This window comes from Oncorhynchus masou, chromosome 13 (assembly GCF_036934945.1).
Source record: "Oncorhynchus masou masou isolate Uvic2021 chromosome 13, UVic_Omas_1.1, whole genome shotgun sequence".
NCBI lineage: Eukaryota > Metazoa > Chordata > Actinopteri > Salmoniformes > Salmonidae > Oncorhynchus > Oncorhynchus masou.
In genome coordinates, this window is record NC_088224.1 from 6,502,910 (window position 1) to 6,517,225 (window position 14,316).

The 14,316-nt window shown below is 43.4% G+C and overlaps 1 protein-coding gene across 1 annotated transcript in view; it reads right to left on the reverse strand.

Moving 5' to 3' along the window:
* Positions 1–14,316, reverse strand: part of LOC135551681 (CYFIP-related Rac1 interactor A-like) — a 142,754-nt gene that overhangs the window by 64,026 nt on the left and 64,412 nt on the right. Inside the window, exon 2 of the mRNA XM_064982857.1 lies at positions 10,013–10,103. The gene's annotated coding sequence lies outside the window, so the exon portion shown is untranslated. The remainder of the gene's footprint in view (positions 1–10,012; positions 10,104–14,316) is intronic.

Consider the following 14,316-nt stretch of genomic DNA (forward strand, 5'->3'; position numbering starts at 1 on the left):
AATCAGTCAGGTTTCAAGACTAGTCATTCAACTGAGACTGCTCTTCTCTGTATCACGGAGGCGCTCCGCACTGCTAAAGCTAACTCTCTCTCCTCTGCTCTCATCCTTCTAGACCTATCGGCTGCCTTCGATACTGTGAACCATCAGATCTTCCTCTCCACCCTCTCCGAGTTGGGCATCTCCGGCGCGGCCCACGCTTGGATTGCGTCCTACCTGACAGGTCGCTCCTACCAGGTGGCGTGGCGAGAATCTGTCTCCTCGCCACGCGCTCTCACCACTGGTGTCCCCAGGGCTCTGTTCTAGGCCCTCTCCTATTCTCGCTATACACCAAGTCACTTGGCTCTGTCATAACCTCACATGGTCTCTCCTATCATTGCTATGCAGACGACACACAATTAATCTTCTCCTTTCCCCTTCTGATGACCAGGTGGCGAATCGCATCTCTGCATGTCTGGCAGACATATCAGTGTGGATGACGGATCACCACCTCAAGCTGAACCTCGGCAAGACGGAGCTGCTCTTCCTCCCGGGGAAGGACTGCCCGTTCCATGATCTCGCCATCACGGTTGACAACTCCATTGTGTCCTCCTCCCAGAGCGCTAAGAACCTTGGCATGATCCCGGACAACACCCTGTCGTTCTCAACTAACATCAAGGCGGTGGCCCGTTCCTGTAGGTTCATGCTCTACAACATCCGCAGAGTACGACCCTGCCTCACACAGGAAGCGGCGCAAGTCCTAATCCAGGCACTTGTCATCTCCCGTCTGGATTACTGCAACTCGCTGTTGGCTGGGCTCCCTGCCTGTGCCATTAAACCCCTACAACTCATCCAGAACGCCGCAGCCCGTCTGGTGTTCAACCTTCCCAAGTTCTCTCACGTCACCCCGCTCCTCCGCTCTCTCCACTGGCTTCCAGTTGAAGCTCGCATCCGCTACAAGACCATGGTGCTTGGCTACGGAGCTGTGAGGGGAACGGCACCGCAGTACCTCCAGGCTCTGATCAGGCCCTACACCCAAACAAGGGCACTGCGTTCATCCACCTCTGGCCTGCTCGCCTCCCTACCACTGAGGAAGTACAGTTCCCGCTCAGCCCAGTCAAAACTGTTCGCTGCTCTGGCCCCCAATGGTGGAACAAACTCCCTCACGACGCCAGGACAGCAGAGTAAATCACCACCTTCCGGAGACACCTGAAACCCCACCTCTTCAAGGAATACCTAGGATAGGATAATGTAATCCTTCTCACCCCCCTTAAATGATTTAGATGCACTATTGTAAAGTGGCTGTTCCACTGGATGTCAGAAGGTGAATTCACCAATTTGTAAGTCGCTCTGGATAAGAGCGTCTGCTAAATGACTTAAATGTAAATGTACTGTCTGTTGATAGCAGGTCTAACAGTATATCTACTGTCTGTTGATAGCAGGTCTAACAGTATATCTACTGTCTGTTGATAGCAAGTCTAACAGTATATCTACTGTCTGTTGATAGCTGGTCTAACAGTTTATCTACTGTTGATAGCAGGTCTAACAGTATATCTACTGTCTGTTGATAGCAGGTCTAACAGTTTATCTACTGTTGATAGCAGGTCTAACAGTTTATCTACTGTCTGTTGATAGCTGGTCTAACAGTTTATCTATTGTCTGTTGATAGCAGGTCTAACAGTATATCTACTGTCTGTTGATAGCAGGTCTGACAGTATATCTACTGTCTGTTGATAGCAGGTCTAACAGTAAATCTACTGTTGATATCAGGTCTAACAGTATATCTACTGTTGATAGCAGGTCTGACAGTATATCTACTGTCTGTTGATAGCAGGTCTAACAGTTTATCTACTGTTGATTGCAGGTCTAACAGTATATCTACTGTCTGTTGATAGCAGGTCTAACAGTTTATCTACTGTTGATTGCAGGTCTAACAGTATATCTACTGTCTGTTGATAGCAGGTCTAACAGTATATCTACTGTCTGTTGATAGCTGGTCTAACAGTATATCTACTGTCTGTTGATAGCAGGTCTAACAGTATATCTACTGTCTGTTGATAGCAGGTCTAACAGTAAATCTACTGTCTGTTGATAGCTGGTCTAACAGTATATCTACTGTCTGTTGATAGCAGGTCTGACAGTATATCTACTGTCTGTTGATAGCAGGTCTAACAGTATATCTACTGTCTGTTGATAGCAGGTCTGACAGTATATCTACTGTCTGTTGATAGCAGGTCTAACATATCTACTGTCTGTTGATAGCAGGTCTAACAGTATATCTACTGTCTGTTGATAGCAGGTCTAACAGTATATCTACTGTCTGTTGATAGCAGGTCTAACAGTATATCTACTGTCTGTTGATAGCAGGTCTAACAGTATATCTACTGTCTGTTGATAGCAGGTCTGACAGTATATCTACTGTCTGTTGATAGCAAGTCTAACAGTATATCTGCTGTCTGTTGATAGCAGGTCTACCAGTATATCTACTGTCTGTTGATAGCAGGTCTAACAGTATATCTACTGTTGATAGCAGGTCTAATAGTATATCTACTGTCTGTTGATAGCAGGTCTAATAGTATATCTACTGTCTGTTGATAGCAGGTCTAACAGTTTATCTACTGTCAGCTTGTCAGTCCATTCATATCAAAGGCTGATTCTCTGTTTTGTTCATTCACACGATTTTCTGTGATCTTCTCCTGCTTTCCACTCTAGAGGGCAGTGAGGTGTTTATTCAACAAGCCTCCTGAAAACGACAGAGGTCCACTGTGAGACACAGTTGGTACATTTCGTAATCAGCCAAATAGTCTCTTTTTTCAAAACACTATATGGAACCAAGTGAGCAAGCGATCCCTTGTTGCAGTCAGTGCCACAATTTAAGTCGTACCGTGAATGTGATCTTTGGTTTCAAAGAGCTTTTTCTGTTTCAAGTAAGCGATACAAAAAGGGTGGGAGGGGATGAATTAAATCGACATGTTAGTCATTTAGCAGATGTTCTTATCCAGAGCGATTTACAGTTAGTGCATTCAGCTTAAGACATCTAGGTGGGACAACCACACATCACAGTCATAGTAAGTCCATTTTTCCTCAATAAAGTAGCTATCAGCTGGGTGAGGAGGGAGTTCGGGGGGGGTGGGGTTCAGATGTTTTCAGAAGATGGACAGGTGGGTAGGGACTCTACTGTCCTAGCTTCAGGGGGAAGATGGACAGGGACTCTGCTGTTCTAGCTTCAGGGGGAAGATGGACAGGGACTCTGCTGTTCTAGCTTCAGGGGGAAGATGGACAGGGACTCTGCTGTTCTAGCTCCAGGGGGATGATGGGTAGGGACTCTACTGTCCTAGCTTCAGGGGAAAGATGGGCAGGGACTCTGCTGTCCCAGCTTCAGGGGGAAGATGGACAGGGACTCTGCTGTTCTAGCTTCAGGGGGAAGATGGACAGGGACTCTGCTGTTCTAGCTTCAGGGGGAAGATGGACAGGGACTCTGCTGTTCTAGCTCCAGGGGGATGATGGGTAGGGACTCTACTGTCCTAGCTTCAGGGGGAAGATGGACAGGGACTCTGCTGTTCTAGCTCCAGGGGGATGATGGGTAGGGACTCTACTGTCCTAGCTTCAGGGGGAAGATGGACAGGGACTCTGCTGTTCTAGCTTCAGGGGAAAGATGGGTAGGGACTCTGCTGTTCTAGCTTCAGGGGAAAGATGGGTAGGAACTCTGCTGTTCTAGCTTCAGGGGAAAGATGGGTAGGAACTCTGCTGTTCTAGCTTCAGGGGGAAGATGGACAGGGACTCTGCTGTTCTAGCTTCAGGGGAAAGATGGGTAGGGACTCTACTGTCCTAGCTTCAGGGGAAAGATGGACAGGGACTCTGCTGTTCTAGCTCCAGGGGGATGATGGGTAGGGACTCTACTGTCCTAGCTTCAGGGGAAAGATGGGTAGGAACTCTGCTGTTCTAGCTTCAGGGGGAAGATGGACAGGGACTCTGCTGTTCTAGCTCCAGGGGAAAGATGGGTAGGGACTCTACTGTCCTAGCTTCAGGGGAAAGATGGACAGGGACTCTGCTGTTCTAGCTCCAGGGGGATGATGGGTAGGGACTCTACTGTCCTAGCTTCAGGGGGAAGATGGACAGGGACTCTGCTGTTCTAGCTCCAGGGGGAAGATGGGTAGGGACTCTACTGTTCTAGCTTCAGGGGGAAGATGGACAGGGACTCTGCTGTTCTAGCTTCAGGGGGAAGATGGACAGGGACTCTGCTGTTCTAGCTTCAGGGGAAAGATGGGCAGGGACTCTGCTGTTCTAGCTTCAGGGGAAAGATGGACAAGGACTCTGCTGTTCTAACTTCAGGGGAAAGATGGACAGGGACTCTGCTGTTCTAGCTTCAGGGGAAAGATGGACAGGGACTCTGCTGTTCTAGCTCCAGGGGGAAGATGGGCAGGGACTCTACTGTCCTAGCTCCAGGGGAAAGATGGACAGGGACTCTGCTGTTCTAGCTCCAGGGGGATGATGGGTAGGGACTCTACTGTCCTAGCTTCAGGGGAAAGATGGGCAGGGACTCTGCTGTCCCAGCTTCAGGGGGAAGATGGTCAGGGACGTTTAACTTTTTGAAATTCTCAATTATAGTGGATTTGTCAGTAGTGACAGTGTTTCCTAGCCTCAGTGCTGTGGGATAAGGTACTCTTATTCTTTTATTTTTCCTAGTCTCAGTGCAGTGGGCAGCTGGGAGGAGGTACTCTTATTCTCCATGGACTTTACAGTGTCCCAAAACGTTTTCAAATTAGTGCTGCAGGATGCAAATTTCAGTTTGAAAAAGCTAGCCTTTTAATTTCCTAACTGTGGCGGCAGGTAGCCATGTGGATAGAGCGTTGGACTAGTAACCGAAAGGTTGCAAGATCGAATCCCCGAGCTGACAAGGTACAAATCTGTTGTTCTGCCCATGAACAAGGTAGTTAACCCACTGTTCCTAGGCCGTCTTAACTGACTGTATGTATTGGTTCCTGACTTCCCTGAAAAGTTACATATTGCAGGGAGTATTTGAAGCTAGTGCAGTTCGCCACAGGGTGATTTTGTGTTGGTCGAGGGCACTCAAGTCTTCAGCGAACCATCTGGTCTTAGTTCAAGATGTTTTGAAAGGGGCATATTTAAGATGGAAAGGAAAGCACTTTTAAAAAACAACCAGGCATCCTCTACTGACGGGATGAGGTTCAAATCCTTCCAGGATACCCGGTCGGTTAGAGAGGCCTGCTCACTGAAGTGTTTTAGGGAGCGTTTGACAGTGGTGAGAGGTGGTAGTTTGACCGCGGACCCATAACGGATGCAGGTAAAGAGGCAGTGATCGCTGAGATCTTGGTTGAAAACAGTAGAGGTATATTTGGAGGGCAGGTTAGTTAGGATGAAATCTATGAGAGTGCCCATGTTTAAGGATTTGGGATTGTACCTGGTCGGTTCTTTGATCATTTGTGTGAGATTGAGGGCATCCAGCTTAGATTGTAGGACGGCCAAGGTGTTAAGCATGTCGCAGTTTAGGTCATCGAACAGTACGAACTCTGACGATAGATGGGGGGGGGGGCAATCAATTCACATATGGTGTCCAGGGCACAGCTGGGAGTTGAGGGGGGTCTATAACAAGTGACAACAGTGAGAGACTTATTTCTGGAGAGATGGATTTTCAATAGTAGAAACTCGAACTGTTTATTCATAGACCTGGATAGTATGACAGAACTCTGCAGGCTATCTCTGCAGTAAATTGCAATTCCACCCACTTTAACAGTTCTGTCTTGACAGAAAATGTTGTAATTGGGGATGGAAATGTCAGAATTTTTGGTGGCCTTCCTAAGCCATGATTCAGACATGGCTAGGACATCCGGGTTGGCAGAGTGTGCTGAAGCAGTGAATTAAAAAACTTAGAGAGGAGGCATCTGATGTTAATATACATGAACCCAAGGCTATTACGGTTGCAGAAGTCAACAAATGAGAGCGCCTGGGGACATACAGGGCGTGGGTTAACCTCTACATCACCAGAGGAATAGAGGAGGAGTAGGGTGAGGGTATGGCTAAAAGGGTTGGGGTGTAGCGGTTTGAGCATAGCTTGAAGGTAGGGAAATGGCAGTTCTTCTCGCTGCTCCATAGGCACAATGTTGTTGTAGTGAATGTGAGCTTTGACTGGAAGCCAGAGGAGGAGCAGGGTGACATGGGAGAGAAGGCAGATGTGGAGTCTATCATCATCATCAGTACAGACAGCATTCAGTTTAGTATAATATGAAGTTGATTTTAAAGGGCCACTACGTAGTAGAAGGCGTTAGACAGACAGACGTGTTTGGAGTGGGAAAATAACAGAGTTACACTAGTGTAAACATTCTAGAGACGAAAGTGTTGAAAAAAACAGAGTTACACTAGTGTAAACGTTCTAGAGACGAAAGTGTTGAAAATAACAGAGTTACACTAGTGTAAACATTCTAGAGACGAAAGTGTTGAAAAAAACAGGACTTGAAAGAGAGAGGGAGAATTTGGAGTCATCATAGCATTACAATAATTTAGACAACACTCTGTCTGTCTGTCTGTCTGTCTGTCTGTCTGTCTGTCTGTCTGTCTGTCTGTGTCTGCTCCTTATCAATAAAATATGCTGTGCATGAATTCATAATTCCTGCGTTGCCAAGGTGATCCGAAAGACTATGCCAGCGTCCCAAATGGCACCACATTCCCTTTAAGGTGAGTTAGACAAACCAAGGTTTAAACTGAGAGTCTGAATTAGACAAACCAATGTTTTAACTGAGCTGACGTCAATAGAATGTTGGACATTAAATCATACCACAAATACTGTTAATGTGGAGAACACCTATGGCATACAAAACATTATGAACACCAGCTCTTTACACTGAGTATACAAAACATTATGAACACCAGCTCTTTACACTGAGTATACAAAACATTATGAACATCAGCACTTTACACTGAGTATACAAAACATTATGAACACCTGCTCTTTACACTGAGTATACAAAACATTATGAACATCAGCTCTTTACACTGAGCATACAAAACATTATGAACACCAGCTCTTTACACTGAGTATACAAAACATTATGAACACCTGCTCTTTACACTGAGTATACAAAACATTATGAACACCTGCTCTTTATAATGAGCATACAAAACATTATGAACACCTGCTCTTTACACTGAGCATACAAAACATTATGAACACCTGCTCTTTACACTGAGCATACAAAACATTATGAACATCAGCTCTTTACACTGAGTATACAAAACATTATGAACACCTGCTCTTTACACTGAGCCGTGATCTGTTATTCCGTATCCATGTTATCTCACTGAGGTCCCAGTACCGCATGCTATCTCACTGAGGTCCCAGTACCGCATGCTATCTCACTGAGGTCCCAGTACCGCATGCTATCTCACTGAGGTCCCAGTACCGCATGCTATCTCACTGAGGTCCCAGTACCGCATGCTATCTCACTGAGGTCCCAGTTGCTGCCTCAGTCTCTCCCTTCTGCTACTGAGAACACTACTGTCTCTCCCTTAGAGACTCTGCTACTGAGAACACTACTGTCTCTCCCTTAGAGACTCTGCTACTGAGAACACTACTGTCTCTCCCTTAGAGACTCTGCTACTGAGAACACTACTGTCTCTCCCTTAGAGACTCTGCTACTGAGAACACTACTGTCTCTCCCTTAGAGACTCTGCTACTGAGAACACTACTGTCTCTCCCTTAGAGACTCTGCTACTGAGAACACTACTGTCTCTCCCTTAGAGACTCTGCTACTGAGAACACTACTGTCTCTCCCTTAGAGACTCTGCTACTGAGAACACTACTGTCTCTTCCTTAGAGACTCTGCTACTGAGAACACTACTGTCTCTCACTTAGAGACTCTGCTACTGAGAACACTACTGTCTCTCCCTTAGACACTCTTCTACTGAGAACACTACTGTCTCTCCCTTAGAGACTCGGCTACTGAGAACACTACTGTCTCTCACTTAGAGACTCTGCTACTGAGAACACTACTGTCTCTCCCTTAGACACTCTTCTACTGAGAACACTACTGTCTCTCCCTTAGAGACTCTTCTACTGAGAACACTACTGTCTCTCCCTTAGAGACTCTGCTACTGAGAACACTACTGTCTCTCCCTTAGAGACTCTGCTACTGAGAACACTACTGTCTCTCCCTTAGAGACTCTGCTACTGAGAACACTACTGTCTCTCCCTTAGAGACTCTGCTACTGAGAACACTACTGTCTCTCCCTTAGAGACTCTGCTACTGAGAACACTACTGCCTCTCCCTTAGAGACTCTGCTACTGAGAACACTACTGTCTCTCGCCTTAGAGACTCTGCTACTGAGAACACTACTGTCTCTCCCTTAGAGACTGTGCTACTGAGAACACTACTGTCTCTCCCTTAGAGACTCTGCTACTGAGAACACTACTGTCTCTTCCTTAGAGACTCTGCTACTGAGAACACTACTGTCTCTCACTTAGAGACTCTGCTACTGAGAACACTACTGTCTCTCCCTTAGACACTCTTCTACTGAGAACACTACTGTCTCTCCCTTAGAGACTGTGCTACTGAGAACACTACTGTAGCTACTAGCGAGCTCTACACATCTCTCTCTTTCTCACACTTCTCTTTTTCTCTCCATATTCTCTCTGCTGTTTTAACTGAAGGGGGAGTGGACACAATGATCCCCTCTCTTCCTCTCCCCACACAGCATCTCTCATCATCTTCCTCGCCCTGTCTCTTACCAGAATATACCTCTCTCTCTCTCAATTCAATTCTCTTTATTGGCATGACGTAACAATGTACATATTGCCAAAGCTTATTTTGGATATTTGCAATATAAAAAATAAATACAAATGGGAATCAACATTTTTCAACAGTAACAACAATAACCAAGTGTCAAAATAACCATACATTTAACTATAACAATAAGCATACAGTAGAGGACATGTACAGGTTGATTGGTCTGTCAGACACTGTCCCTCAACTTATGGCAGGCAGCAATGTAGTGCGCTGCCAACCCACAGCTCTCTGCGTCCTCCCCCAACAGGACGGGTAGCCTACTCTCTCTCTCTCTCTGTCTCTCTCTCTGTCTGTCTCTCTCTCTGTCAGTCAGTCAGTCAGTCAGTCAGTCAGTCAGTCAGTCAGTCAGTCAGATAGATAGATAGATAGATAGATAGATAGATAGATCAATATGTGTATATAGATAGATAGATAGATAGATATGTGTATATAGATAGATAGATATCTGTATATAGATAGATAGATATGTGTATATAGATAGATAGATATGTGTATATAGATAGATATAGATAGATAGATATAGATATAGATAGATATAGATATAGATAGATAGATTTCTCCTCACTTCTCTTTTCAAACTGCAACAGAATTGTCTCGTCTGGCTACGTCCCCAAAAATACCATTTATAGGGCACTACCTTTGACCAGGGCCCATAGAACTATGTTCAAAGGCAGTGCACTATACAGGGAATAGTGTGCTATTTGGGACACACACACACACACACTGCTGTTCTGGGCCGAGGCCAGATACATCTCCTGCACTTGATCACGACAAACCTAAGATGACGGTGATGATGTAACACAGAAACTCACGGGATTTATGATCCGAACTGCTTCGTTTTAGGATTATGATCAAACTGCTTTGTTTTAGAGAGTAGAAAAATGAGCTGTATCTCTGTAGCTAAGCATTGTGGGAAGCGATGGTCTGTCAAGTTACTGTATAGTACAGGAAGCTTCCACTGCACTCTCCCCCACCTCTCTCTCCCCACTTCTCGCTCCCCTCCCCTCTCCTCTCCTCACACCCTTTCTCTCTCTCTCCTCCCCCTCCCATCTCTGTTCCTCACCTTTATCTCATTCATCCCCTCTCTCTCTCTCTCTCCTCCCCCTCCCATCTCTCTTCCTCACCTCTATCTCATTCATTCCCTCTCTCTCTTTCAACCCATATGCAAGGTCTCTGTGGTATCAGCTGTGGTTGTCTCTCTCCTCCCCCTCCTTTCTTTTCTCACTCGTTCTTACCGTTTCTTGTGTTTGTCCTTATAGAGCTCTTCACTGCATCAACCAGGGCCTCTCAGCTCAACACCCACACGACAGCATCAAGTTCCACCACCTAGAGAGAGAGAGAGAGAGAGAGAGAGAGAGAGAGAGAGAGAGAGAGAGAGAGAGAGAGAGAGAGAGAGAGAGAGAGAGAGAGAGAGAGAGAGAGAGAGAGAGAGAGGTTGGTTAGCATGAGGTACAGTAGTTTGTGTCTGCATAACGTGAGGTTAAGTGCAGGTTAAGATGATAATGTGAGGTTGTTATTATAATTATTATTATTATTATGCAGGTTAATCTGGAAAGTGTGAAAGAGAACCTATTGAAGTTTGAACTTTGTTTGGGATGTCTGTGAATAAATTGACAGAGAAGCAGTAGTAATAATAATACAGGAAGTAGTAGTGATAATCATACAGGAAGTAGCAGTAATAATAATACAGGAAGTAGTATTGATAATCATACAGGAAGTAGCAGTAATAATAATACAGGAAGTAGTATTGATAATCATACAGGAAGTAGCAGTAATAATAATACAGGAAGTAGTATTGATAATCATACAGGAAGTAGCAGTAATAATAATACAGGAAGTAGTAGTGATAATCATACAGGAAGTAGCAGTAATAATAATACAAGAAGTAGTAGTGATAATCATACAGGAAGTAGTATTGATAATCATACAGGAAGTAGCAGTAATAATAATACAGGAAGTAGTAGTGATAATCATACAGGAAGTAGAAGTAATAATAATACAGGAAGTAGTAGTGATAATCATACAGGAAGTAGCAGTAATAATAATACAAGAAGTAGTAGTGATAATCATACAGGAAGTAGTATTGATAATCATACAGGAAGTAGCAGTGATAATAATACAGGAAGTAGTATTGATAATCATACAGGAAGTAGCAGTGATAATAATACAGGAAGTAGTTGTGATAATCATACAGGAAGTAGCAGTAATAATCATACAGGAAGTAGCAGTAATAATAATACAGGAAGTAGAAGTAATAATAATACAGGAAGTAGTATTGATAATCATACAGGAAGTAGCAGTAATAATCATACAGGAAGTAGCAGTAATAATAATACAGGAAGTAGTATTGATAATCATACAGGAAGTAGCAGTAATAATAATACAGGAAGTAGTAGTGATAATCATACAGGAAGTAGCAGTAATAATAATACAGGAAGTAGTATTGATAATCATACAGGAAGTAGCAGTAATAATAATACAGGAAGTAGTAGTGATAATCATACAGGAAGTAGCAGTAATAATAATACAAGAAGTAGTAGTGATAATCATACAGGAAGTAGTATTGATAATCATACAGGAAGTAGCAGTAATAATAATACAGGAAGTAGTAGTGATAATCATACAGGAAGTAGCAGTAATAATAATACAGGAAGTAGTAGTGATAATCATACAGGAAGTAGCAGTAATAATAATACAAGAAGTAGTAGTGATAATCATACAGGAAGTAGTATTGATAATCATACAGGACGTAGCAGTGATAATAATACAGGAAGTAGTATTGATAATCATACAGGAAGTAGCAGTGATAATAATACAGGAAGTAGTATTGATAATCATACAGGAAGTAGCAGTAATAATCATACAGGAAGTAGCAGTAATAATAATACAGGAAGTAGTAGTGATAATCATACAGGAAGTAGCAGTAATAATAATACAGGAAGTAGTAGTGATAATCATACAGGAAGTAGCAGTAATAATAATACAGGAAGTAGTATTGATAATCATACAGGAAGTAGCAGTAATAATAATACAGGAAGTAGTATTGATAATCATACAGGAAGTAGCAGTAATAATAATACAGGAAGTAGTATTGATAATCATACAGGAAGTAGCAGTAATAATAATACAGGAAGTAGTATTGATAATCATACAGGAAGTAGCAGTAATAATAATACAGGAAGTAGTATTGATAATCATACAGGAAGTAGCAGTAATAATAATACAGGAAGTAGTATTGATAATAATACAGGAAGTAGTAGTAGTACTTCTCAGTTTGGACATCATCCTTTATTTTCACACTACAGTAACAGAAGCCTGTTTATATCTGTCTCAGCTCAGTTGTTATAGCTCATGACCTCACACTACACACTAAACCCTCTAATCTAGTGTCTACTGTAACTATTGACGCTATCCATGGTGGCATTGCATCATACCAGGAACGAGAGCTAGAGAAGGAAAGAGATGGAGAATGGCTTTGCTAAACTGTTGCCAGGGAAACAAGCATGGCAACGGCGAGGCAGAGAACTTTCTGAGCTATTGATTAGCCTAACGACAACAAAACGCTAACCATATTTGTCTCCCAGCTGGACAGACAGAGAAGAAAGAGGATAAAGAGGAACAAAGGGAAGAAGGAGAGAAGGAGACAGAAAAGGAGAGAGAGGAAGATGAAAGGTGTGTGTTTAAAGCGAAAGGTCTTCACAGTAAAAAAAAAACTGGGTTAACCTTCACATAGAGAGAGGTGCACCCTGGGATATTAGTAATTCACCAGCGGGTTGCCATCAGTGTGTGTATGAATGTGACATTGTAGACTAGAAATATAAAAACACATCTTCTGAGTGCCAAACATCTCCCACCTACTCTATATTACTCTCTCTGTCTCTCTCTGTCTCTGTCTCTCTCTCCCTCTGTCTCTATCTCCCTCCCACTCTCTATTACTCTCTGTCTTTGTCTCCCTCTGTCTCTGTCTCCCTCCCACTCTCTATTACTCTCTCTGTCTCTCTATTACTCTCTCTGTCTCTCTATCTCTCTCTGTCTCTCTATTACTCTCTCTGTCTCTCTGTCTCTCTATTACTCTCTCTGTCTCTCTATTACTCTCTCTGTCTCTCTATTACTCTCTCTGTCTCTCTGTCTCTCTATTACTCTCTCTGTCTCTCTATTACTCTCTCTGTCTCTCTATTACTCTCTCTGTCTCTCTATTACTCTCCCTGTCTCTCTATTACTATCTATGTCTCTCTATTACTCTCTATTACTCTCTCTGTCTCTCTATTACTCTCTCTGTCTCTCTGTCTCTCTATTACTCTCTCTGTCTCTCTATTACTCTCCCTGTCTCTCTATTACTCTCTCTGTCTCTCTATTACTCTCTATGTCTCTCTATTACTCTCCCTGTCTCTCTATTACTCTATCTCTCTCTATTACTCTCTCTGTCTCTCTATTACTCTCTCTGTCTCTCTATTACTCTCCCTGTCTCTCTATTACTCTCCCTGTCTCTCTATTACTCTCTCTGTCTCTCTATTACTCTCTATGTCTCTCTATTACTCTCTATGTCTCTCTATTACTCTATCTCTCTCTATTACTCTCTCTGTCTCTCTATTACTCTCTCTGTCTCTCTGTCTCTCTGTCTCTCTATTACTCTCTGTCTCTCTATTACTCTCTCTGTCTCTCTATTACTCTCTCTGTCTCTGTCTCTCTATTACTCTCTGTCTCTCTGTCTCTCAATTACTCTCTCTGCCACTCTATTACTCTCCCTGTCTCTCTATTACTATCTATGTCTCTCTATTACTCTCTATTACTCTCTTTGTCTCTCTATTACTCTCTCTCTCTCTATTACTCTCTGTCTCTCTGTCTCTCTGTCTCTCTATTACTCTCTCTGTCTCTCTATTACTCTCCCTGTCTCTCTATTACTCTCTATGTCTCTCTGTCTCTCTATTACTCTCGCTGTCTCTGTCTCTATTACTCTCTCTGTCTCTCTATTACTCTCTCTGTCTCTCTATTACTCTCTCTGTCTCTCTATTACTCTCTCTGTCTCTCTATTACTCTCCCTGTCTCTCTATTACTCTCCCTGTCTCTCTATTACTCTCTCTGTCTCTCTGTCTCTCTATTACTGTCTCTGTCTCTCTATTACTCTCTAAGTCTACCTCACACTATTACTATCTCTCTCTCTCTTTCTCTCCCTCTTTCTTACACCCCCCCCCCCGCTGTCTCTCATCTAGTTAAAGTAAATATGAAGTGTATTTACAATTTGTATTTTAGTTATTCATTTCGGCGGCCTTTCTCAATAGCAAGGCTATGCTCACTGAGTCTGTACATAGTCAAAGCTTTCCTTCATTTTGGGTCCGTCACAGTGGTCAGGTATTCTGCCACTGTGTACTCTCTGTTCAGGGCCAAATAGCATTCTAGCTTGCTCAGTTTGAAGCTCAACCGTCCCCGTGAAGAAGATCTTCTTTAAGGATCCACTGTAAGGGATCTCGTCCTCCTCTTCTGAGGAGTAGAAGCGAGAAGGATCGGAGGACCAAGGTGCAGCGTGCTAAGTGTTCATGTC